The sequence below is a fragment of the Dendrobates tinctorius genome, unplaced genomic scaffold, assembly GCF_039654945.1.
Source record: "Dendrobates tinctorius isolate UK_male_01 unplaced genomic scaffold, ASM3965494v1 ptg000051l, whole genome shotgun sequence".
NCBI lineage: Eukaryota > Metazoa > Chordata > Amphibia > Anura > Dendrobatidae > Dendrobates > Dendrobates tinctorius.
Window position 1 is genome coordinate 11,715,903 of NW_027361719.1, and position 24,841 is coordinate 11,740,743.

General features: G+C 44.9%; 1 protein-coding gene across 5 annotated transcripts in view; it reads right to left on the bottom strand.

Annotated features, from left to right (window-relative positions):
* The window catches only part of LOC141091296 (glycoprotein-N-acetylgalactosamine 3-beta-galactosyltransferase 1-like), an 80,924-nt gene that overhangs the window by 23,999 nt on the left and 32,084 nt on the right, over nt 1–24,841 (bottom strand). For 3 of the 5 annotated variants that reach the window (XM_073576787.1, XM_073576789.1, XM_073576790.1), the window contains exon 2: nt 21,582–21,728. The gene's annotated coding sequence lies outside the window, so the exon portion shown is untranslated. Of the gene's footprint in view, nt 1–21,581; nt 21,729–21,830; nt 21,968–24,841 lie in introns of those variants that run through there. The other 2 variants (XM_073576785.1, XM_073576788.1) reach the window with 2 other exon arrangements.

A 24,841-nucleotide genomic window follows, 5' to 3' on the forward strand; every position in this document is an offset into this window, starting at 1 on the left:
CAGGATGGTAGGGGAGCATATGCCAGGATGGGGGGAGCACATACCAGGATGGGGGGAGCACATACCAGGATGGGGGGAGCATAAACCATGATGGGGGGAGCATATACATATACCAGAATGGGGGAGGGGGGAGCATATACCAGGATGGGGGAGCATATACCAGGATGGGGGGCATATACCAGGATGGGGGAGCATATACCAGGATGGGGGAGCATATACCAGGATGGGGGCGGGGTGAGCATATACCAGGATGGGGGAGCATATACCAGGATGGGGGCATATACCAGGATGGGTGGGGAGCATATTCCAGGATGGGGGCAGGGGGTTCATATATCAGGATGGGGGGAGCATATACCAGGATGGGGGGGCATATACCAGGATGGGGGCGGGAGAACATATACCAGAATGGGTGGGGAGCATGTACCAGGATGGGGGGAGCATATTCCAGGATGGGGGCAGGGGGAACATATACCAGGATGAGTGGGGAGCATATACCAGGATGGGGGGAGCATATACCAGGATGGGGGCGGGGGGAACATATACCAGGATGAGTGGGGAGCATATACCAGGATGGGGGGGAGCATATCAGGATGGGAGAGCATATACCAGGATGGGGGCAGGGGGGAGCATATACCAGGATGGGTGGGGAGCATATACCAGGATGGGGGGAGCATATACTAGGATGGGGGGAGCATATACCAGGATGGGAGAGGGGGGGAGCATATACCAGGATGGGAGGGGAGCATATACCAGGATGGGGGGAGCATATACCAGAATGGGGGAGGGGGAGCATATACCAGGATGGGAGGGAGCATATACCAGGATGTGGGGAGCATATACCAGAATGGGGGTGGGGGGAGCATATACTAGAATGGGGGAGGGGGGAGCATATACCAGGATGGGAGGGGAGCATATGCCAGGATGGGGGGAGCACATACCAGGATGGGGGGAGCACATACCAGGATGGGGGGAGCATAAACCATGATGGGGGGAGCATATACATATACCAGAATGGGGGAGGGGGGAGCATATACCAGGATGGGGGAGCATATACCAGGATGGGGGCATATACCAGGATGGGGGAGCATATACCAGGATGGAGGGCATATACCAGGATGGGGGCGGGGTGAGCATATACCAGGATGGGGGAACATATACCAGGATGGGGGAGCATAGGCCAGGATGGGGGCATATACCAGGATGGGTGGGGAGCATATTCCAGGATGGGGGCAGGGGGTTCATATATCAGGATGGGGGGAGCATATACCAGGATGGGGGGCATATACCAGGATGGGGGCGGGGGAACATATACCAGAATGGGTGGGGAGCATGTACCAGGATGGGGGGAGCATATTCCAGGATGGGGGCAGGGGGAACATATACCAGGATGAGTGGGGAGCATATACCAGGATGGGGGGAGCATATACCAGGATGGGGGCAGGGGGAACATATACCAGGATGAGTGGGGAGCATATACCAGGATGGGGGGAGCATATTCCAGAATGGGGTGGGGGGAGCATATACTAGGATGGGGGGAGCATATACCAGGATGGGAGAGGGGGGGAGCATATACCAGGATGGGAGGGGAGCATATACCAGGATGGGGGGAGCATATACCAGAATGGGGGAGGGGGAGCATATACCAGGATGGGAGGGAGCATATACCAGGATGTGGGGAGCATATACCAGAATGGGGGTGGGGGGGAGCATATACTAGAATGGGGGAGGGGGGAGCATATACCAGGATGGGAGGGGAGCATATGCCAGGATGGGGGGAGCACATACCAGGATGGGGGGAGCACATACCAGGATGGGGGGAGCATAAACCATGATGGGGGGAGCATATACATATACCAGAATGGGGGAGGGGGGAGCATATACCAGGATGGGGGAGCATATACCAGGATGGGGGCATATACCAGGATGGGGGAGCATATACCAGGATGGAGGGCATATACCAGGATGGGGGCGGGGTGAGCATATACCAGGATGGGGGAACATATACCAGGATGGGGGAGCATAGACCAGGATGGGGGCATATACCAGGATGGGTGGGGAGCATATTCCAGGATGGGGGCAGGGGGTTCATATATCAGGATGGGGGGAGCATATACCAGGATGGGGGGAGCATATACCAGGATGGGGGGCATATACCAGGATGGGGGCGGGGGAACATATACCAGAATGGGTGGGGAGCATGTACCAGGATGGGGGGAGCATATTCCAGGATGGGGGCAGGGGGAACATATACCAGGATGAGTGGGGAGCATATACCAGGATGGGGGGAGCATATACCAGGATGGGGGCAGGGGGAACATATACCAGGATGAGTGGGGAGCATATACCAGGATGGGGGGAACATATTCCAGAATGGGGTGGGGGGAGCATATACTAGGATGGGGGGAGCATATACCAGGATGGGAGAGGGGGGGAGCATATACCAGGATGGGAGGGGAGCATATACCAGGATGGGGGGAGCATATACCAGAATGGGGGAGGGGGAGCATATACCAGGATGGGAGGGGAGCATATACCAGGAGGGGGGAGCATATACCAGGATTGGAGGGGAGCATATACCAGGATGGGGGGAGCATATTCCAGGATGGGGGGAGCATATTCCAGGATGGGGGCGGGGGAGCATATACCAGGATGGGAGGGGAGCATATACCAGGATGGGGGAGCATATACCAGGATGGGGGGAGCATATACCAGAATGGGAGGGGAGCATATACCAGGATGGGGGAGCATATACCAGAATGGGGGTGGGGGGAGCATATACCAGGATGGGAGGGGAGCATATACCAGGATGGGGGAGCATATACCAGAATGGGGGAGGAGGGGAGCATATACCAGGATGGGAGGGGAGCATATACCAGGATGGGGGGGATCATATACCAGGATGGGGGGGATCATATACCAGGATGGGGGGGATCATATACCAGGATGGGGGGAGCATATACCACAATGGGGGAGGGGGGAGCATAAACCAGGATGGAAGGGGAGCATATACCAGGATGGGGGAGAGCATATACCAGAATGGGGGAGGGAGCATATACCAGGATGGGAGGGGAGCATATACCAGGATGGGAGGGGAGCATATACCAGGAGGGGGAGCATATACCAGGATGGGAGGGGAGCATATACCAGGAGGGGGGAGCATATACCAGGATGGGAGGGAAGCATATACCAGGATGGGGGGAGCTTATACCAGGATGGGGGGAGCATATACCAGGATGGCGGAGGGGGGAGAATATACCAGGATGGGAGGAGAGCATATACCAGGATGGGAGGAGAGCATATATCAGGAGGGGGGAGCATATACCAGGATGGGGGGGCATATTCCAGGATGGGGGGAGCATATACCAGAATGGGAGCGGGAGGAGCATATACCAGGATGGGAGAGGAGCATATACCAGGATGGGAGGGGAGCATATACCAGGATGGGAGGGAAGCATATACCAGGATGGGGATGGGGGGAGCATATACCAGGATGGGGGTGGGGGAAGCATATACCAGGATGGGAGGGGAGCATATACCAGGATGGGGGGCATATTCCAGGATGGGGGGAGCATATACCAGAATGGGAGCGTGAGGAGCATATACCAGGATGGGAGAGGAGCATATACCAGGATGGGAGGGGAGCATATACCAGGATGGGAGGGGAGCATATACCAGGATGGGAGGGAAGCATATACCAGGATGGGGATGGGGGGAGCATATACCAGGAGGATGGGGGTGGGGGGAGCATATACCAGGATGGGAGGGGAGCATATTCCAGGATGTGGGAAACATATACCAGAATGGAGGGAGCATATTCCAGGATGGGGGGGAGCATATGCCAGAATGGTGGCAGGGGGAGCATATACCAGGATGCGAAGGGAGCATATACCAGGATGGGAGGGAAACATATACCAGGATGGGGATGGGGAGCATATACCAGGAGGATGGGGGTGGGGGGAGCATATACCAGGATGGGAGGGGAGCATATTCCAGGATGTGGGGAGCATATACCAGAATGGGGGGAGCATATTCCAGGATGGGGGGGAGCATATACCAGAATGGTGGTGGGGGGAGCATATACCAGGATGCGAAGGGAGCATATATCAGGATGGGGTGGGGGGAGCATATACCAGGATGGGGAGCATATACCTGGATGGGAGGGGAGCATATTCCAGGATGGGGGAGCATATACCAGAATGGGGGCGGGGGGAGCATATACCAGGATGGGGGAGAGCATATACCAGGATGGGGGAGCATACCCAGGATGGGGGAGCATATACGAGAATGGGGGCGGGGGAGCATATACCAGGATGGGAGGGGAGCATATACCAGGATGTGGAAGCATATTCTTTTACATCTGCAGTCTGGTATCCCTGCTCTTGTCTGTAGCTGCACTTTGTTACCCCTGTCATCTCTGCTTCCCTGTCTGCTCTTTGCTGCCCCCGTCTGCTCTCTACAGGAGTTGTTTTGTTCTAAACTAAAACCTCAGTATTCAGGTTAAATTGCCGTGTTGGCACTTTGCAATAAATAAGTGGGTTTTGAGGTGCAGTTTGGGCACTCGGTTTCAAAGAGGTTCACCATCACTGTTATAGTACAGCGTGCATATACCGCAATCTCCATTGCCATTTTATTGAAGACTCATTTGAATTTGCAGACACAGTGTGTTCAAAAATGGCATAAAATGAAAAATGCTCGCCACCTGGGTGTAGAACAGGTTCAATAGCTAATTTAAAAAAAAAAAAAAAATATATATATATATATATAGTGGGGCAAAAAAGTATTGTCAGTCAGCAATAGTGCAAGTTCCACCACTTAAAAAGATGAGAGGCGTCTGTAATTTACATCATAGGTAGACCTCAACTATGGGAGACAAACTGAGAAAAAAAAAATCCAGAAAATCACATTGTCTGTTTTTTTTTCATTTTATTTGCATATTATGGTGGAAAATAAGTATTTGGTCAGAAACAAAATTTCATCTCAATACTTTGTGATATATCCTTTGTTGGCAATGACAGAGGTCAAACGTTTTCTGTAAGTCTTCACAAGGTTGCCACACACTGTTGTTGGTATGTTGGCCCATTTCTCCATGCAGATCTCCTCTAGAGCAGTGATGTTTTTGGCTTTTCGCTTGGCAACACGGACTTTCAACTCCCTCCAAAGGTTTTCTATAGGGTTGAGATCTGGAGACTGGCTAGGCCACTCCAGGACCTTGAAATGCTTCTTACGAAGCCACTCCTTCGTTGCCCTGGCAGTGTGCTTTGGATCATTGTCATGTTGAAAGACCCAGCCACGTTTCATCATCAATGCCCTTGCTGATGGAAGGAGGTTTGCACTCAAAATCTCACGATACATGGCCCCATTCATTCTTTCATGTACCCGGATCAGTCGTCCTGGCCCCTTTGCAGAGAAACAGCCCCAAAGCATGATGTTTCCACCACCATGCTTTACAGTAGGTATGGTGTTTGATGGATGCAACTCAGTATTCTTTTTCCTCCAAACACGACAAGTTGTGTTTCTACCAAACAGTTCCAGTTTGGTTTCATCAGACCATAGGACATTCTCCCAAAACTCCTCTGGATCATCCAAATGCTCTCTAGCAAACTTCAGACGGGCCCGGACATGTACAGGCTTAAGCAGTGGGACACATCTGGCACTGCAGGATCTGAGTTCATGGTTGCGTAGTGTGTTACTTATGGTAGGCCTTGTTACATTGGTCCCAGCTCTCTGCAGTTCATTCACTAGGTCCCCCGCGTGGTTCTGGGATTTTTGTTCACCGTTCTTGTGATCATTCTGACCCCACGGGGTGGGATTTTGCGTGGAGCACCAGATCGAGGGAGATTATCAGTGGTCTTGTATGTCTTCCATTTTCTAATTATTGCTCCCACAGTTGATTTCTTCACTCCAAGCTGGTTGGCTATTGCAGATTCAGTCTTCCCAGCCTGGTGCAGGGCCACAATTTTGTTTCTGGTGTCCTTTGACAGCTCTTTGGTCTTCACCATAGTGGAGTTTGGAGTCAGACTGTTTGAGGGTGTGCACAGGTGTCTTTTTATACTGATAACAAGTTTAAACAGGTGCCATTACTACAGGTAATGAGTGGAGGAAAGAGGAGACTCTTAAAGAAGAAGTTACAGGTCTGTGAGAGCCAGAAATCTTGATTGCTTGTTTCTGACCAAATACTTATTTTCCACCATAATATGCAAATAAAATGAAAAAAAAAACCAGACAATGTGATTTTCTGGATTTTTTCTTCTCAGTTTGTCTCCCATAGTTGAGGTCTACCTATGATGTAAATTACAGACGCCTCTCATCTTTTTAAGTGGTGGAACTTGCACTATTGCTGACTGACTAAATACTTTTTTGCCCCACTGTATACACACACATACATTTTTATTAAGTTCAGAGAGTGATTCTATATTTCTGGTATAATCATCAAATCCTGAATATCATTTTCTGTAACAACAAGAAAAGGTCCTATTCCAGTCTCTATAGATCAGTAAAGGGCCTGTCACACTAAGCGATATCGCTAGCAATATCGCTATAACGTCACTGGTTTTTGTGACGTTATAGCGATATTGCTAGCGATATCGCTATGTCTGATACTTACCTCCGACCGCTCCCCCGCTGGTTATCGCTGATCGCGCGAGAACGTCCTGGACCGTTTCTCGTCGGGCGCTTCCTGCTGGGCTTCCTGTGGTGCAGACGAGCGAAGCGTGGACGTGGGCGGGAGAACGTCAGAATCGCCGCATCTGACAGGTACGTAAGTAGCGACCCCCGACCCCTGCTATGTCGCTGGTGAGATCTGCCTGTGTGGCAGCTCACTAGCGACCACTTAGCGATGCACCAGCGATCCTGACCGCATCATATCGCTGGTCGGGATCACTGGTACATCGCTAAGTGTGACAGTACCTTTACTGCCATTGTGTTTGACACCCAATACTCAGCATTTTAGGAAATATAAGTACTGTGTGGGTGGTGATGATAAGTCATCACCACCCACACAGCTTAGCAACCAATATGAAGCCCTCATGCTGGAGAACAGAAATGGCACAGCTCAGGATGATACCGTATCTACAAGAGAAGACACACTATCAACAAAAGAAGTTACTCTGTCAACAAAAGCGGAAACAAATGACACTCAAAAACACTCACAAGCAACAAGCAGTGCGTCCGGAAAGAAAAGAAGAGTGGTAGTTATGGGCGACTCACTACTAAGAGGCACGGAGGCAACTATCTGCAGCCCGGACATAACCGCACGACAAGTATGCTGCCTCCCAGAAGCAAAAATCAAGGATGTGGCCAACAGGATACCAACTATCCTCAAATCCAAGGATGACTACCCTTTCCTACTGATACATGTAGGCACAAACGACACGGCAAGAAATGACCTACCAACTATCTGCGAAGACTTTGAAATTCTGGGGAAGAAAATAAAGGAACGGAACGTACAGGTCGTTTTCTCATCAATCCTACCAGTCGATGGTCATAGCATCAGAAGATGGAATAGGATACTAGAGGTGAACAACTGGCTACGACGGTGGTGCAGGCAGCAAGGATTTGGATTCTTGCACCATGGCGTGAATTACCTCTACGATAGACTTCTCGCAAGAGATGGGATACACCTCACAAAACCTGGGAAACACATATTCGCCAGAAGACTTGCCACACTCATCAGGAGGGCTTTAAACTAGAAGAAGAGGGGATGGGAGGAAAAAGAGCAGATAAGAACATGCAGCAGAAGGACAAAGTAATCAAGGATACTAGATGTGGTAAAGAGGACCCAAGACAGGGTACTCAGAAGGAAGCTAAGAAAATGGAAGCAAAACTTCTTTCCTGCATGCTGACCAACGCAAGAAGCCTGACCAATAAGATTGAAGATCTGGAGTTGGTAATGTATGAGGAAAAATACGACATAGTAGGAATAACTGAGGCATGGTTAGACGACAGCTATGACTGGGCGGCTAACTTGCAAGGATATGATTTGTTTAGGAGGGATCATAAAAAAAGGAAAGGGGGTGGAGTCTGTCTATATATAAAGTCCACTTTAAAGCCCACACTAAGCCCACACTAAGAGAAGATGAGGGAAATGAAGGGAAATGAAGAGGTGGAGTCTCTATGGGTGGAGATACAAGGAAGGAAAAGTAATAAAATCCTCATAGGGGTTTGTTATAAGCCACCAAATATAACAGAAGCCACTGAAAATGTATTATTGAAACAAATAGACAAAGCAGCAAATCACAATGAGGTGATTATTATGGGGGACTTCAACTACCCCGACAGACTGGGAAACTGAAACCTGTGTATCTCAGAAAGGAAACCAACTTCTGTCAGTGACCAAGGATAATTATCTGTCACAACTTGTTCAGGGCCCAACTAGAGGGACAGCCCTTCTGGACTTAATTTTAAGCAACAGGTCAGATAGAATAACAGACGTACGAGTCGATGGGCATCTAGGAAACAGTGACCACAATATAATACAATTCCACTTGTCCTTCAGTAAGGTGCCCTGGAAGGGGGGTTACAAAAACGCTGAATTTCAGGAAAGCAAAGTTTGATCAGCTTAGAGAGGACCTTCGCCGAATTGATTGGGACAATGTCCTCAAAAATAGGAGCACAGAAAATAAATGGGAAATATTTAAATCAGTTTTACACACCCACTGCGAGCTAGCCATACCGTACAGAAATAAAAGGGCTAGGAACAGGAGAACACCAATGTGGCTAAATAAGGATGTAAAAAGGGCAATAAATATCAAGAACAAGGCATTTAGGAAGCTAAAACAAGAAGGCAATGAAGAAGCATTAAAAAGTTATAGAGAAAAAAATAAAATGTGTAAAAAACAAATACATTTAGCAAAAGTGGAAACTGAGAGACTCATTGCTAAGGAAAGTAAAACAAACCCCAAACTATTCTTTAATTATATAAACAGTAAAATGATTAAAATTGATGGTGTCAGCCCTTTAAAGAACAATGAGGGTGAAATCATAGAGAGCGATGTGGGAAAAGCAAATGTTTTAAATACTTTTTTCTCAACTGTTCACACAGGAAAAGGATTTGCCAGGGGAAATGCAGAGTGATAATGTAAACTCCCCATTAAGTATTACCTGCCTAACCCAGGAAGAAGTGCAGAAACGCTTAAGTAAGATTAAAATTGACAAATCACCAGGCCCTGATGGCATTCACCCTCGGGTATTAAGGGAGTTAAGTAATGTGATAGACAGGCCTCTATTCCTTATATTTAAAGACTCTATAGAAACAGGGTCTGTTCCATTTGATTGGCGGCAATGAATATGTGGTACCAATATTATAAAAAAGGGGTGTAAAAGGGAACCTGGAAACTATAGGCCGGTGAGCTTAACATCTGTTGTGGGTAAAAATTTTGAAGGGTTTCTAAGGGATACCATTATGGAATATCTCAATGTTAATAAATGTTTAACTCCATATCAACATGGATTTATGAAGGATCGCTCCTGTCAAACTAACCTGATCAGCTTCTATGAGGATGTAAGCTCTCAAATGGACCAAGGAGAATCATTGGATGTCATTTATCTCGACTTCTCTAAAGCATTTGACACTGTCCCACATAAAAGATTGGTAAGTAAGATGAGAAAGCTTGGGCTAGGGGAAAATGTGTGCAGATGGGTAGGTAGCTGGCTTAGTGATAGAAAACAAAGAGTGGTTATTAATGGTGCATACTCAGATTGGGCCTGGGTTACTAGTGGGGACCACAGGGTTCTGTATTGGGCCCCCTACTATTTAATATATTTATTAATGATCTAGTGGATGGCTTACACAGTAAAATATCAGTATTTGCAGATGATACAAAACTATGTAAGGTAGTTAACACAAAGGAGGACAGTTTGCAACTACAGACAGATTTGAGTAAATTGGAGAATTGGGCTGAAAAATGGCAAATGAGGTTTAACACAGATAAGTGTAAGGTTATGCACATGGGAAGGAGAAACAGATGCTACAATTACTTACTAAATGGGAAACTGCTGGGGAAATCAGACATGGAAAAAGACTTAGGCATCTTAGTCAATAAGAGGCTAAATTAGAGTGCCCAGTGTCAGGCAGCTGCCACCAAAGCAAATAAGGTCATGGGATGCATTAGAAGAGGTCTGGGGACACGAGATGAAAACATAATTCTCCCTCTGTACAAATCACTCGTCAGCCCACACTTGGAGTATTGTGTGCAATTTTGGACGCTGGTGCTCAAGAAAGACATTACTGAACTTGAAAGGGTTCAAAGGCGGGCTACTAAAATGATAAATGGAGTTGGTTCACTACAATACGCAGAAAGGTTATCAAAATTAGGTCTATTTACTCTAGAAAAGAGAAGACTTAGGGGAGACCTAATATATATGTACAAGTATATCAGAGAGCAATACAGAGATCTCTCTAATGAACTGTTTGTACCAAGGACTGTGACAAGAACAAGGGGGCGTTCTCCTTGTTTGGAGGAAAGACAATTTCTGCACCAGCATAGAAGAGGGTTCTTCACGGTAAGAGCAATGAGGCTCTGGAATTCTCTTCCTGAGGAAGTGGTGATGGCCAACTCACTGAATGAATTTAAGAAAGGAATGGATGCTTTTCTTGTGAGTAACAGTATGGAAGGTTACGAATAACAGAATATTATAGGTAGATGGTTGACCCAGCTTAGGGGAAGGAATTTTTTTCCCTATGGAGAAAATTGGCTTCTACTCTGTGGTTTTTTGCCTTCCCCAGGATCAACAATGCAGAACAGCTGCACTAAAAATAGGCTGAACTAGATGGACATAAGGTCTTCCTTCAGCCTTCAAAACTATGTTACTATGTAATCAGCAGCGTCAATACTCATTGTCTCCAATAGATGTCAGTCAAAAGCAAGGTGAAAAATTAGTATGTTAGCAGAGCCTTCAACAACTGTTGAAATTGCAACACCAAGAAGGAAAAATTGTGAAATTATGGAAATTACAGACAGGATAGACATGTTAATGAGATGTAAATGAAGAAATGTAATTAAAATGTTCAAAAACACTCTATTAATTTAATATCAAATGATAGTGCCAAGCTCAGAATTAAATGCATATACACACCTTGGCATGCTATCAATGCTATTGGTGCAAAATGTGCAGCTGAGGTACGAGGGGCCCACTTTTACCTCCAAAACAGGTGGAATTGTGCATTATGAAGAGCTGTTGGATTGCAAAGGGCACATATATTGTTCTTGCACAGGGGCCCTCTTATGTCTATGTCCTCAACAGTTATGAGGTAATTAATTGATATCTGAGGAATGTTCTGTCACACTGAAGGCACTTGAGTACCTAAATCATCAAGATCCGCTGCAGGCAGCTACCTTTGCAATTGTTGACCAATGGTATCCCAGATGTGCTCTATTGGAGGCAAGTGCGGAGACGTTGCAGGCATGGCAGCATGTTTAGGCCACCCAGGCTGCTCATAGTAGCACAAGTACCGTGCAACCTGGCATTGTATGTATAGCAGTATGTTTCTGTATGTCTAAGAGTTATACATTTTCCTGTCTCTACCAGTAAAAACTTGCTGACAAAAGAATTAAAATATGCAAATTTTTTTAAACAACTGTACATGGATGTAGAGGGACTTATACGCTGAAAAACAAACCGCCGCAATTTCACACAGGGGCAAAACTAAGGAGACTGATGGAGCATTTGCCCTCCATGCAGTCCCCCAGCAGGGGGATGTCGTGTTCTGCCATGGGGAGAGATTAGCATCTTGTCTCATGCACAGATCTGAGATAATCCCATGTTTTACTGCTTCTGTGTGTTAAGGACACAGATAAATTTGAATATAATGATGGAACAGAGAGCTGACATATACTTCCTCCTCAGTCCATAAAGAGACTAAGCCGGGGTCACATTTGCGAGTGTGATGCGAGAAACTCGCGCGAGTCTCTCACATCAATACCCGGCACTCGGGATAGGAGTGTGCGGCTGCATGTATTTCTATGCAGCCGCACACTCCAGTCCCGCCGGGTATGGATGCGAGAGACTCGCGCATCATACTCGCAAGTGTGACCCCGGCCTAAAGGTCCTGCCAGGTGCTTTGGGGTCATGTAATAGTCTCCGGTCACATAAGTGGCAGAGCATAAGGCAAGGAAGTGCAGGATATAGGCAAGTGGTGTGTGAGTGTGCGTGTAAGTGTATGCGAGTAAGTGTATGACAGAGTTATGCGAGTGATTGTATAGCAGACCAGACTTAGTGTATATGCAGTGGAGCTGAGTAAGTATACAGTATGTGTGGCATAGCTGAGTGAGTGTAGAGCAGAGGAAACTGAGTGTATATGTGACTGAACTGAGTGACTATATGTGTAGCAGAGGTAAGTGTGTTTACTGACGTTTGGTTGCTGGGGAGAAAGCGGTGGGAAGGTAAGCGCTCCTATGGAGCTGAAGATACAAGGGAGTTTTATCGAGGAGAAAATAGTGTGAGGGGACAGTATGAGGGAAATTTTGAGGTGGGGCCACCCTGTAAAGACTGGACCGTATAGGGGGACACAGTGTGAAAGGACAATATGAAAAAGGAGTCCAGTATGGAAAGAGAGCAGCGTGGGGCAGATACTGAAGATAGAGCCAACGTGGCAGATATAGTTCATAAGGATGGATGGTGTGGATGCAAGATTCTACAGCAGAGGACAGTGTGGGGTACATATTTTGCACAGGGAGCACAGTAAGGGGCAATCATTATTCAGAGATACAGCAAAGAGCAGATATTTTTATTCAGAGACATTATAATGACACTGCAATTTTCAAGTGTACCATGTCAGGATGTGCTGCAAAAAAACGGAGAAGATGAAATTCTGCAGAGACGAGCTGTGGATGTGAACAGTCATCATGGCATTTGGAAAAGACAGAGAGGAAAAGAAAGATGACTCCAATCAGAGAAGATGTTCCCTCTAAGATCCCTGGATGTAAATGTTTATTTGTGATGCTGACTATGTCTCATTAGTACTGATTACTGTATAACCCGCAGTCTGATGATGGCTGTTAACATCAACTCCCAGTATATTCTTGCCATTTTTAGGTACATACATGAAGTTGTAAGTTCATGCCATAAAAATGTATATTGTGCTTTCCTGGCATTGTAATTGATCATTGTACTATGCTTGGTAATGTATTCATGTACTAATGGTGGCATTGGTGATGTATTCATGTACTGATGGTGGTTCTCGTGATGTATTCATGTACTGACTGTATTTCTGATGCTGTATTCATATGCTTATGGTGGTCCTGATGTTGTATTTTGCACTAATGGTGGTTCGAGTACTGTATTCCTGTACGTACGGTGCAGGGGCATACCGTAACTAGAACTGATTGGGCCCCATAGCAAACTTTTAAACGGGGCCCCCTTAAAGACACACCCCCTCATAACCACACCCCCTTCAAGACACACCCCCTTACTCATAATGCATACTAGAGTCACATTAAGTAACAGAATTAGAAATAATGTAACATAATTATTCCTAATCCTGTAAATCAGTCAATACAATCAAATTAGTTAAGCATTGATAATTTTATATTTTAAGTTGCTGACCCAACACCACATGGTATACAGCACCCAGCGCCCAGCAAGACATGGTATATAGCGCCCAGCACCACCTGGTATATAGCGCCCAGCACCACCTGGTATATAGCGCCCAGCACCACATGGTATATAGCACCCAGCACCACATGGTATATAGCACCCAGCACCACACGGTATATAGCACCCAGCACCACACGGTATATATATAGCGCCCAGCACCACATGGTATATAACACACAGCACCACATGGTGTATATAGCACCCAGCACCACATGGTGTATATAGCACCCAGCACCACATGGTGTATATAGCGCCCATCACCACATGGTGTATATAGCGCCCAGCACCACATGGTATATAACACCCAGCACCACATGGTATATAGCACCCAGCACCACATGGTATATAGCACTCAGCACCACATGGTATATAGCACCCAGCACCACATGGTATATAGCACCCAGCACCACATGGTATATAGTGCCCAGCACCACATGGTGTATATTTACCCGGTAGCCCACCAGGCCAGACAGAGCCTGCCCCTGAGCCTCCCTCCATTATACTCAGTCACCTCTCTCTCTGTCTCTTGCAGCCCCTGGCCCGTGCTTGTTCCATCTTCTCATCTCAGCAGTGTTCTTCCTGCTTTCAGCGTCCACGTGGTGCAGCTCATTACATATGCACATATGTAATGAGCCTCTCATTACTTATGCGCATAGGTAATGAGCGGACACTGAAAGCAGGAATAACACCGGAGAACTGAAGATGGCATAAGCACCGGCCGGGGGCTGCAAGTGAAAGAGACATGCATTGCTAGGGGAGGAGTTGTAGTTAATTGCACTACCTGGGTAGCGCCAATTGGAGCCGGGGACCCGGGACCCTATATGGGCAAGGCCCCAAAGCAACCGCTTCGGCTGCTACCCCGGTAGTTACGCCACTGGTACGGTGGTTCCGGTGCTGCATTAATGTACTCATTGTGATTCTAGTGATATATTCGTGTATGGATGGTGCTTTCTGTGATGTATTCATGTACTGATGGTGGTTCTGGTGATATCTCATACATAATCACCATGCAATAGGGAAAGGGAATAGGTGTTAAGTTACAGATCCCAACATTCTTGCAGTCTATGGCTGATGAAAAAGCCATAGGTAATGTTAGATTAATAGTATAATATATTGGATATAAACTGTAGATGACTACAGATGAACTTTTATTATTATATTTCACTTAGCATTGAAAAGACTTTGCCCTTTGAAAGGCAACCACTTAGAAAAAAAACTATTTTCAACGTAATTTTGGACGATTGTCTCAAACAGGTTTTTACATCCGTCCAATTTATTTAATTTGTTTGTCCTGGAGGTTTTATTATTTCAAGCACAGAAATATCCCTCTGGCTATAAGTTACTGAGTGGCATGGTCTCAAAAAATAGAGTTGTTACACTGGAGCACTTACATGGTGCTGTCTAGCTCAGGCGTAGTTGTACTGAGCTGGATATATATACACTGCTCAAAAAAATAAAGGGAACACTTAAAGAACAGAATATAACTCCAAGTAAATCAAACTTCTGTGAAACCCTGTTCACTTAGGAAGCAACACTGATTGACAATCAATTTCACAGGCTGTTGTGCAAATGGAATAGACAACAGATGGAAATTATTGGCAATTATCAAGATACACTCAATAAAGGAGTGGTTCTGCAGGTGGGGACCACAGACCACATCTCAGTACCAATGCTTTCTGGCTGATGTTTTGGTCACTTTTGAATGTTGGTTGTGCTTTCACACTCGTGGTAGCATGAGACGGACTCTACAACCCACACAAGAGACTCAGTAGTGCAGCTCATCCAGGATTGCACATCGATGCAAGCTGTGGCAAGAAGGTTTGCTGTGTCTGTCGGTCTATGCCCCGGAAGTCTTCACATGCAGGACACACTTCCGGGGCATAGACCACGCTGGAAAATACCGGCGCTTGCGCAGTAGCGATTTTATGCTTCGCCCACAGTTGGGCAAAGCACACTGCGCATGGGCCGGGGCCTTTACATTGCGCAAGCGCGGAAACCAACGGCGTCTGTGGTATTCACAGACGAAGATTACGTGAAGCAGGCCGAGGACGTGGGAGGGGAGAAGACCACTAAGCCACGCCCATCAGACCAGACCACGGCGATTTGCATGCATCACCAACAAGCTAAAAAAGGTATTTATGCCTCAAAGGTGTGGCGTCGGGGGGAGTAAAAGACACGAATAGAATCCTTATGGGACGCACAATTTAGTGATATCTTTACATGATATCACTAAATATGGGTGACAGATTCCCTTTAATAATACTACATGTTTTTTTTCTGCATGTACAGCTCCATAAAAGGATTTTCTTTTTTTCAGGTATACCCACTCTTCTGCAGGTCTAGAGCTGCCTCTCTTCTTTAGTTCCATTCTTTACTGACATGCGATCGACATGATGTCATCGCTGCAGCCTATGTGACCGCTGCAGCCAAACCCTGGGTTCAGCAATAATGAAAAGGTAGTCAGACTAACAACACTTAGCTCAGTGGTTTGATGCAGCGCTCCTGTGAGCTATAGACATGACTTAAACACTGTTTCTAAGGGATACCATTATGGAATATCTCAATGTTAATAAATGTTTAACTCCATATCAACATGGATTTATGAAGGATCGCTCCTGTCAAACTAACCTGATCAGCTTCTATGAGGATGTAAGCTCTCAAATGGACCAAGGAGAATCATTGGATGTCATTTATCTCGACTTCTCTAAAGCATTTGACACTGTCACACATAAAAGATTGGTAAGTAAGATAAGAAAGCTTGGGCTAGGGGAAAATGTGTGTAGATGGGTAGGTAGCTGGCTTAGTGATAGAAAACAAAGAGTGGTTATTAATGGCGCATACTCAGATTGGGCCAGGGTTACTAGTGGAGTACCACAGGGTTCTGTATTGGGCCCCCTAAAATTTAATATATTTATTAATGATCTAGTGGATGGCTTACACAGTAAAATATCAGTATTTGCAGATGATACAAAACTATGTAAGGTAGTTAACACAAAGGAGGACAGTTTGCAACTACAGACAGATTTGAGTAAATTGGAGAATTGGGCTGAAAAATGGCAAATGAGGTTTAACACAGATAAGTGTAAGGTTATACACATGGGAAGGAGAAACAGATGCTACAATTACTTACTAAATGGGAAACTGCTGGGGAAATCAGACATGGAAAAAGACTTAGGCATCTTAGTCAATAAGAAGCTAAATTGGAGTGCCCAGTGTCAGGCAGCTGCCACCAAAGCAAATAGGGTCATGGGATGCATTAGAAGAGGTCTGGGGACACGAGATGAAAACATAATTCTCCCTCTACACAAATCACTTGTCAGACCACACTTGGAGTATTGTGTGCAATTTTGGACGCCGGTGCTCAAGAAAGACATTACTGAACTTGAAAGGGTTCAAAGTCGGGCTACTAAAATGATAAATGGAGTTGGTTCACTACAATACCCAGAAAGGTTTTGAAAATTAGGTCTATTTACTCTAGAAAAGAGAAGACTTAGGGGAGACTTAATATATATGTACAAGTATATCAGAGAGCAATACAGAGATCTCTCTAATGAACTGTTTGTACCAAGGACTGTGACAAGAACAAGGGGGCATTCTCCTTGTTTGGAGGAAAGACAATTTCTGCACCAGCATAGAAGAGGGTTCTTCACGGTAAGAGCAGTGAGGCTCTGGAATTCTCTTCCTGAGGAAGTGGTGATGGCCAACTCACTGAATGAATTTAAGAAAGGAATGGAAGCTTTTCTTGTGAGTAACAGTATAGAAGGTTACGAATAACAGAATATTATAGGTAGATGGTTGACCCAGCTTAGGGGAAGGAACTTTTTTCCCTATGGAGAAAATTGGCTTCTACTCTGTGGGTTCTTTGCCTTCCCCAGGATCAGCAATGCAGAACAGCTGCACTAAAAATAGGCTGAACTAGATGGACATAAGGTCTTCCTTCAGCCTTCAAAACTATGTTACTATGTAATCAGCAGCGTCAATACTCATTGTCTCCAATAGATGTCAGTCAAAAGCAAGGTGAAAAATTAGTATGTTAGCAGAGCCTTCAACAACTGTTGAAATTGCAACACCAAGAAGGAAAAATTGTGAAATTATGGAAATTACAGACAGGATAGACATGTTAATGAGATGTAAATGAAGAAATGTAATTAAAATGTTCAAAAACACTCTATTAATTTAATATCAAATGATAGTGCCAAGCTCAGAATTAAATGCATATACACACCTTGGCATGCTATCAATGCTATTGGTGCAAAATGTGCAGCTGAGGTACGAGGGGCCCACTTTTACCTCCAAAACAGGTGGAATTGTGCATTATGAAGAGCTGTTGGATTGCAAAGGGCACATATATTGTTCTTGCACAGGGGCCCTCTTATGTCTATGTCCTCAAAAGTTATGAGGTAATTAATTGATATCTGAGGAATGTTCTGTCACACTGAAGGCACTTGATTACCTAAATCATCAAGATCCGCTGCAGGCAGCTACCTTTGCAATTGTTGACCAATGGTATCCCAGATGTGCTCTATTGGAGGCAAGTGCGGAGACGTTGCAGGCATGGCAGCATGTTTAGGCCACCCAGGCTGCTCATAGTAGCACAAGTACCGTGCAACCTGGCATTGTATGTATAGCAGTATGTTTCTGTATGTCTAAGAGTTATACATTTTCCTGTCTCTACCAGTAAAAACTTGCTGACAAAAGAATTAAAATATGCAAATTTTTTTAAACAACTGTACATGGATATATATCATCACCAACAAGCTAAAAAAGGTATTTATGCCTCAAAGGTGCAGCGTCGGGGGGAGTAAAAGACCCGAATAGAATCCTTATGGGACGCACAATTTAGTGATATCTTTACATGATATCACTAAATATGGGTGACAGATTCCCTTTTATAATACTACATGTTTTTTTCTGCATGTACAGCTCCATAAAAGGATTTTCTTTTTTTTAGGTATACCCACTCTTCTGCAGGTCTAGAGCTGCCTCTCTTCTTTAGTTCCATTCTTTACTGACATGCGATCGACATGATGTCAACGCTGCAGCCTATGTGACCGCTGCAGCCAAACCCTGGGTTCAGCAATAATGAAAAAGTAGTCAGCCTAGCATCACTTAGTTCAGTGGTTTGATGCAGCGCTCCTGTGAACTATAGACATGGCGTAAACACTGTAACCTGTCAACATAAACCAAAGTGGAAATAAAGAGACAGTGATTGTTGATCTGCCAGAGCAAATTGTCTAGGTTTTTTTCACTAATTATTGAGAGAATCACAAAGAGAAGCGAGTCGGTATGTAACTGTATGTGTGCAAATCACATGAAGACCACTCACACCACCTTAGTTATGATAAAAGAGGAGACACCAAACTGAATTTTTGTCTCTGGTGCAAAAAACCTAGAATCATCTGTGTCTGCAAAAATACAAATATGAATCTCTCCTAACAGAATTTTCTTAATAGTGACAAAAAGATCCTTTAGCGTGCGTTAAACAAGTATCTACGACATATCACAAGTTTATTTTTTCTGGGATTTCTCTATATACAAAAATCACTGGTTTTCAAGTTTTACTCTAGATACTTATGTATGTGGTAGGCTTTGTACTGTTTAAAAACTGAGGTGACAAGTTTGGGGTCATGTTGAGATCTCCATTAGTGGTGTAAAAATCCCACATGTAGTTTTTGGCTTCAGGGTGAATTTAAGAAAAAAAACAATAGTAAACAGCAGATATTTCTACAAGGCCGTCCATCAACATTCTGAACTGTATAGATTTGTCAAAAAAAATAGTAGCATACATCGCCAGCAGAAAATTCTTGGTTGTTCCGAGTCTGAAGCTGTAGAAATAATTTGTATTTGTAGAAAATTATCATAGAAATTTCAAGGTAAGGAAATACTCTGATTCACTGATGATACGTATTTGAAAAAAAAAACTGTAATTTCGTCTTTTGTCATTTTTTATGTTTTACTCAGAACTAATAGGTCTTCTTTGAGATTTGTGCTCCCTTCTTTAATCATCTGGAAATTTTTAAAAAATTTTCAAAACAAATACCTATCTTTGAGGCTAGGTTACATCACCGAAATTTCTCTCATCCGAGAGAATCAGCCAAATCATGTTAATCACACTCTGATCAAATGCTGATCTGTGGCACCCCAGGAGTTTGGTTGCCACAGTGGCCTTGTCTCCCTCCAGGGGGTGTCATGCCTGCACGCCGGTTTCCAAGATAAACATCGTGTATCTAAGAGCTGCGCGACTCCTGGATACCCGCTGTTTACCTTGGAAACCAGCGTGTACGCCGGTTTCCAAGGTAAACAGCGGGTATCCAGGAGCCTCTCACTATCCAGATTCACCAAATAATAGTTACTACCTTCCTTGCTTCTGCTTTTTATACAGGCTATGATAGTACCTTCTGATTGGCTGGGCTATACCAAGTGATGTAATCGCTTTAAAAAAGCACTCCCATAAAAGTTTTTATTGTTTAATATATTGTAAGCATCATATTATATAGTACTGTGTACTTACAATTGCTCATTTTGCCTTTCTACCCAGTTAATTACTATTTTTTCTCTGCTCTTTGTAGAAACAGGAAGCCTTTTGTTCCTGTATGACTCATTCCCCTATTCAACTTCTGACCCAGCTTCTCCCTCTTCCCCACTGCCATACACTTTTGCATTGATGCATGACTTGTGCAGAGAAAATTGACCTCCTGTTTCTACATAGAGCTTAGAAGAATCCAGCTAGACAGTTTTTAATGATGTGATGTCTTAGACCTAACAGAAACAGAAGAATTAATCAGGTAGAAAGGCAAAATGAGAAATGGTAAGTGCCATATATTGTGATGATTGCAATATATTAAGAGGATAAAAACTTAGATAGGAGGGGTGCTTCCTTAAGGCATTATGGGGAAACTTGCCACAAATCATGTAATCCTTCTCTGGCCGATGATATCTTCTGGAATGTTTAAAATTTTAGTCGATTTCTGCATGATTTAGGTAGGACTTTTTCTAGCATTTTCCTATAGACCTCTGTCTCTGGTTAAAAACCCCCCACAATTAATGGTGTGTGTCCACGAAGAGCACCACCGAAGGAAGAAAAAAAAACTTTGAAAAGAAAATATCCAAGAAGTATAATTTCTCCTTGCGGAGATTGACATGCTAAGCATGCCAAGATGAGGAGACAAAGCCGCAATGCTCCTCTGGGAAACAAGCAAATTGTCTCTTCAGAGAGGAAGAGGACTGGAACTCTAGTGCCACCTATTGGAAGTAACAGACTGTTAGGATTGCTACTTCCTATAGGTGGCACTAGAGTTCTAGTCCTCTTCCTCTCTGAAGAGACAATTTGCATATTTCCCAGAGAAGCATTGCGGCTTTAAGTCTCCTCAACTCAGCATGCTTAGCATGTCAATCTCCGCAAGGAAAAATGATAGTTCTTGGATATCGGTCAAATGCCTCTCACACAGCCAAACCAGATCTCACACTTTGCACTGACGAGGGGCAGAATCCTGAAACACAGTGTCTGCAAATTGAGATTCTGGCTTGGCTTTTATCCTAAGTCATGTGACAAAGCTCGTTAAAGGGTCGACATTGACTGTTAGGATTGCTACTTCCAATAGGGGGCACTAGAGTTCTGAAGAGACGGTTTGCAAAAGAAAACAATGAAATGCATAGCGTTTTTTTACAAGCATGAAAAAATGCTAAAAACCTGTGTGTGATGGTAACCTAAAAAGTACAGAATTAAAAGTCTTATCTTAATTTCACATAAATACCATTAAAATATCAGGTATTTAGAGCATTATCTCAGAAACTAATGCATGCACTTTAGTGAGATACTAGGATATACGGTGACTTTATAGTGGTGCTGAGTTTGTCATTTGGCACAATGATTTTCATGTAGATTATTTAATGCTAAATATTGCAGCCCCCAACGTATAGGTAATGACAAACTCAACTCTGCTACATCTATGCTTGCACACGCATATTATATAGAGGATTGTACGTACCTGCGGCTTCTAGTGACAGGTGGGAAAGAAGGATCCAGCTGGATATTAATTATGTGTGCGATGTTGAGAGCTGGTTACAGTCACTCGAGATACACTTGCAGGCAGAGGTGGTTATATGGATGCTGCACATCACAACATAAAGGAAACCTGAATAGAAGACATTATATCATTATTAATAGTAATTATTCCCAGGCACTGCACTAGACGTATCCACCCTGATTGCCGCAGAGCTGGGCTGCCTGTACTCACACAAGAGATGCTCACACACCATGCACTCTCTGTCACTGTCACAGCCTGTGAGCTCCACACAGCGAGAAAGCTGCTTCCTACCGGACGTCAAAGAAATAGACAGGGCGAGAGCCAATCACGTCTCATTAGGATCGCCAGCCAAGGAATAGTATTAAAGTGAAAATACCTGAACTCCTGGTAACTTACAGGAATGACAGGAACGGCAGATATTTTCCCTGATGCCGCATATTTCGCAGTCACATAAACCAAATGTTTACAGAACAAACAGAAATGACCTTTAAGTCCTTGAAATCTTTCTCAAATTGTCATCAATTCCTTTTAGCCAATTTTAACGAATTAACAAGTTGCATTTTTGTAAAGTCTTTAGTCTCCGACCAGTATTAAAAAAAGCCCTGTGTGTTTGGTCACTTTTTTTGTTGACATTTTCGGTAGCATTTATTTTTATTTTTGGCCCATATTTATACTTTGCAAATCTCCAGGATACTTCTGGAAAAAGGGGGCGTTCTCCAGGAAGAAAAGGCAAATCACTTGGCTTTTCTTCCTGGAAAAATCATAAATTTTATTAAAATATACAAGTAATCACTGAACAAGTCAGGCACGCCTAATAGTCGAAAGTCTCAAGGCATGACACACAGACAAATATATTCATGGGAGACAATACACAAGAGCCGGGAATATGAGCATACATAGGTTGATTTGGAAATAAAATTAAAAAATCAATAAAGTACAGATATAGTGAATCAAATAATGGGTGCAAACTAGAAACACAAGCACATAAATAAATCTATATATATAAAATTGTATGTATGTGTGTGTATGTGTGTATCACAAACCAATCACGAAGCATCTTTCATTTCACCAGATCTGTTTAAAAGAAGCTGAGCTGTGATTGGTTGCTATGAGCAACAGTTTTCCCACTCGACAACACCTCAGCAGACACTGACATGGTGGGAGAAATCTAGCATCCCAGGGAACATAAGCTCCCAGCCATTATCTGCCCCCATAAAGGAGCAGAGAACACATGACAGAAATGAATCCCCCCCTCCCATGCCCATATACCCATCACACATCCTCCATCCCATAGGCACTTCTTCCCTCTTAAATGGATCTCCGGTATGGAAGTTAGAGCAAATCCCTCAGCGCTCTGACACTGACCCCAGGCCTCTCTTAAATTGATCATTGGTATGGCAGTTAGGTCAAATCCAACCAGCGCTTTGGTTTTGACCCCAGGCCTCTCTTAAAGGCATTCCCGGTATGGAATTAGGACCATTCCACTCAGCGCTGTGGTTCTGACCCCAGGGTCTCTTAAAGGCATCATTGGTATGGAAGTTAGGGCAATTCCACTAAACGCTCTGGTTCTGACCCCAGGGTATCTTAAAGGGGTCTCCGGTACGGAAGTGAGGGCAAATCCACTCTGCGCTTTGGTACTGACCCCAGGCCTCTTTTAAAGGAATCTCCGGTATGGAAGTTAGGGTAAATCCCTCAGCACTCTGATTCTCACCCCAGGCTTCTATTAAAGGGATCATTGGTATGGAAGTCAGGGCAAATCCACTCAGCGCTCTGGTTCTGACGCCAGGCCTCTCTTAAAGGGATTCCCGGTATGGAAGTTAGGACCGTTCCACTCAGCACTCTGGTTCTGACCCCAGGCTGATGGGATGATATGGGATATTAGGGGGTAGTAATCCGGTGGCTCTGGCTGACGGGATGATGTGGGATATTAGGGGTAGTAGTCCGGTGGCTCTGGCTGACGGGATGATGTGGGATATTAGGGGTAGTAGTCCGGTAGCTCTGGCTGACGGGATGATGCGGGATATTAGGGGTAGTAGTCCGGTGGCTCTGGCTGACGGGATGATGTGGGATATTAGGGGTAGTAGTCCGGTGGCTCTGGCTGACGGGATGATGTGGGATATTAGGGGTAGTAGTCCGGTGGCTCTGATGGAATGATGTGGGATAATAGGGGTAGTAGTCCGGTGGCTCTGACAGGATGATGTGAAATATTAGTGGTAGTAGTCCGGGGACTGTGACGGGATGATGTGGGATATTAGTGGTAGTTGTCCAGTGGCACTGGCTGAAGGGACAATGTAGGATATTAGAGGTAGTAATCCGGCGGCTCTGGCTGAAGGGATGATGTGGGATATTAGGGGTAGTAGTCCGGTAGCTCTGGCTGACGGGATGATGCGGGATATTAGGGGTAGTAGTCCGGTGGCTCTGGTTGACTGGATTTTGTGGGATATTAGGGGTAGTAGTCCGGTGGCTCTGATGGAATGATGCGGGATATTAGGGGTAGTAGTCCGGTGGCTCTGACAGGATGATGTGAAATATTAGTGGTAGTAGTCCGGCGACTGTGACGGGATGATGTGGGATATTAGTGGTAGTTGTCCAGTGGCACTGGCTGAAGGGACAATGTAGGATATTAGAGGTAGTAATCCGGCGGCTCTGGCTGAAGGGATGATGTGGGATATTAGGGGTAGCAGTCCGGTAGCTCTGGCTGACGGGATGATGCGGGATATTAGGGGTAGTAGTCCGGTGGCTCTGGCTGACGGGATGATGTGGGATATTAGGGGTAGTAGTCCGGTGGCTCTGATGGAATGATGTGGGATATTAGGGGTAGTAGTCCGGTGGCTCTGACAGGATGATGTGAAATATTAGTGGTAGTAGTCCGGCGACTGTGACGGGATGATGTGGGATATTAGTGGTAGTTGTCCAGTGGCACTGGCTGAATGGACAATGTAGGATATTAGGGGTAGTAATCCGGCGGCTCTGGCTGAAGGGATGATGTGGGATATTAGGGGTAGCAGTCCGGTAGCTCTGGCTGACGAAATGATGTGGGATATTGATTAAAAAAATATCAACAGGGAACAATGGAGGAACATCAACAAATAAACCATACAAAAAAGTATGATGGTGGTATCGCAAAGAAAATAGTAATATAAAGGTATGGATATATCTAGGTGGATTAATATTAACCAATATGATGCCAGTATGTACTGCATATAAATAAAAAAATATAA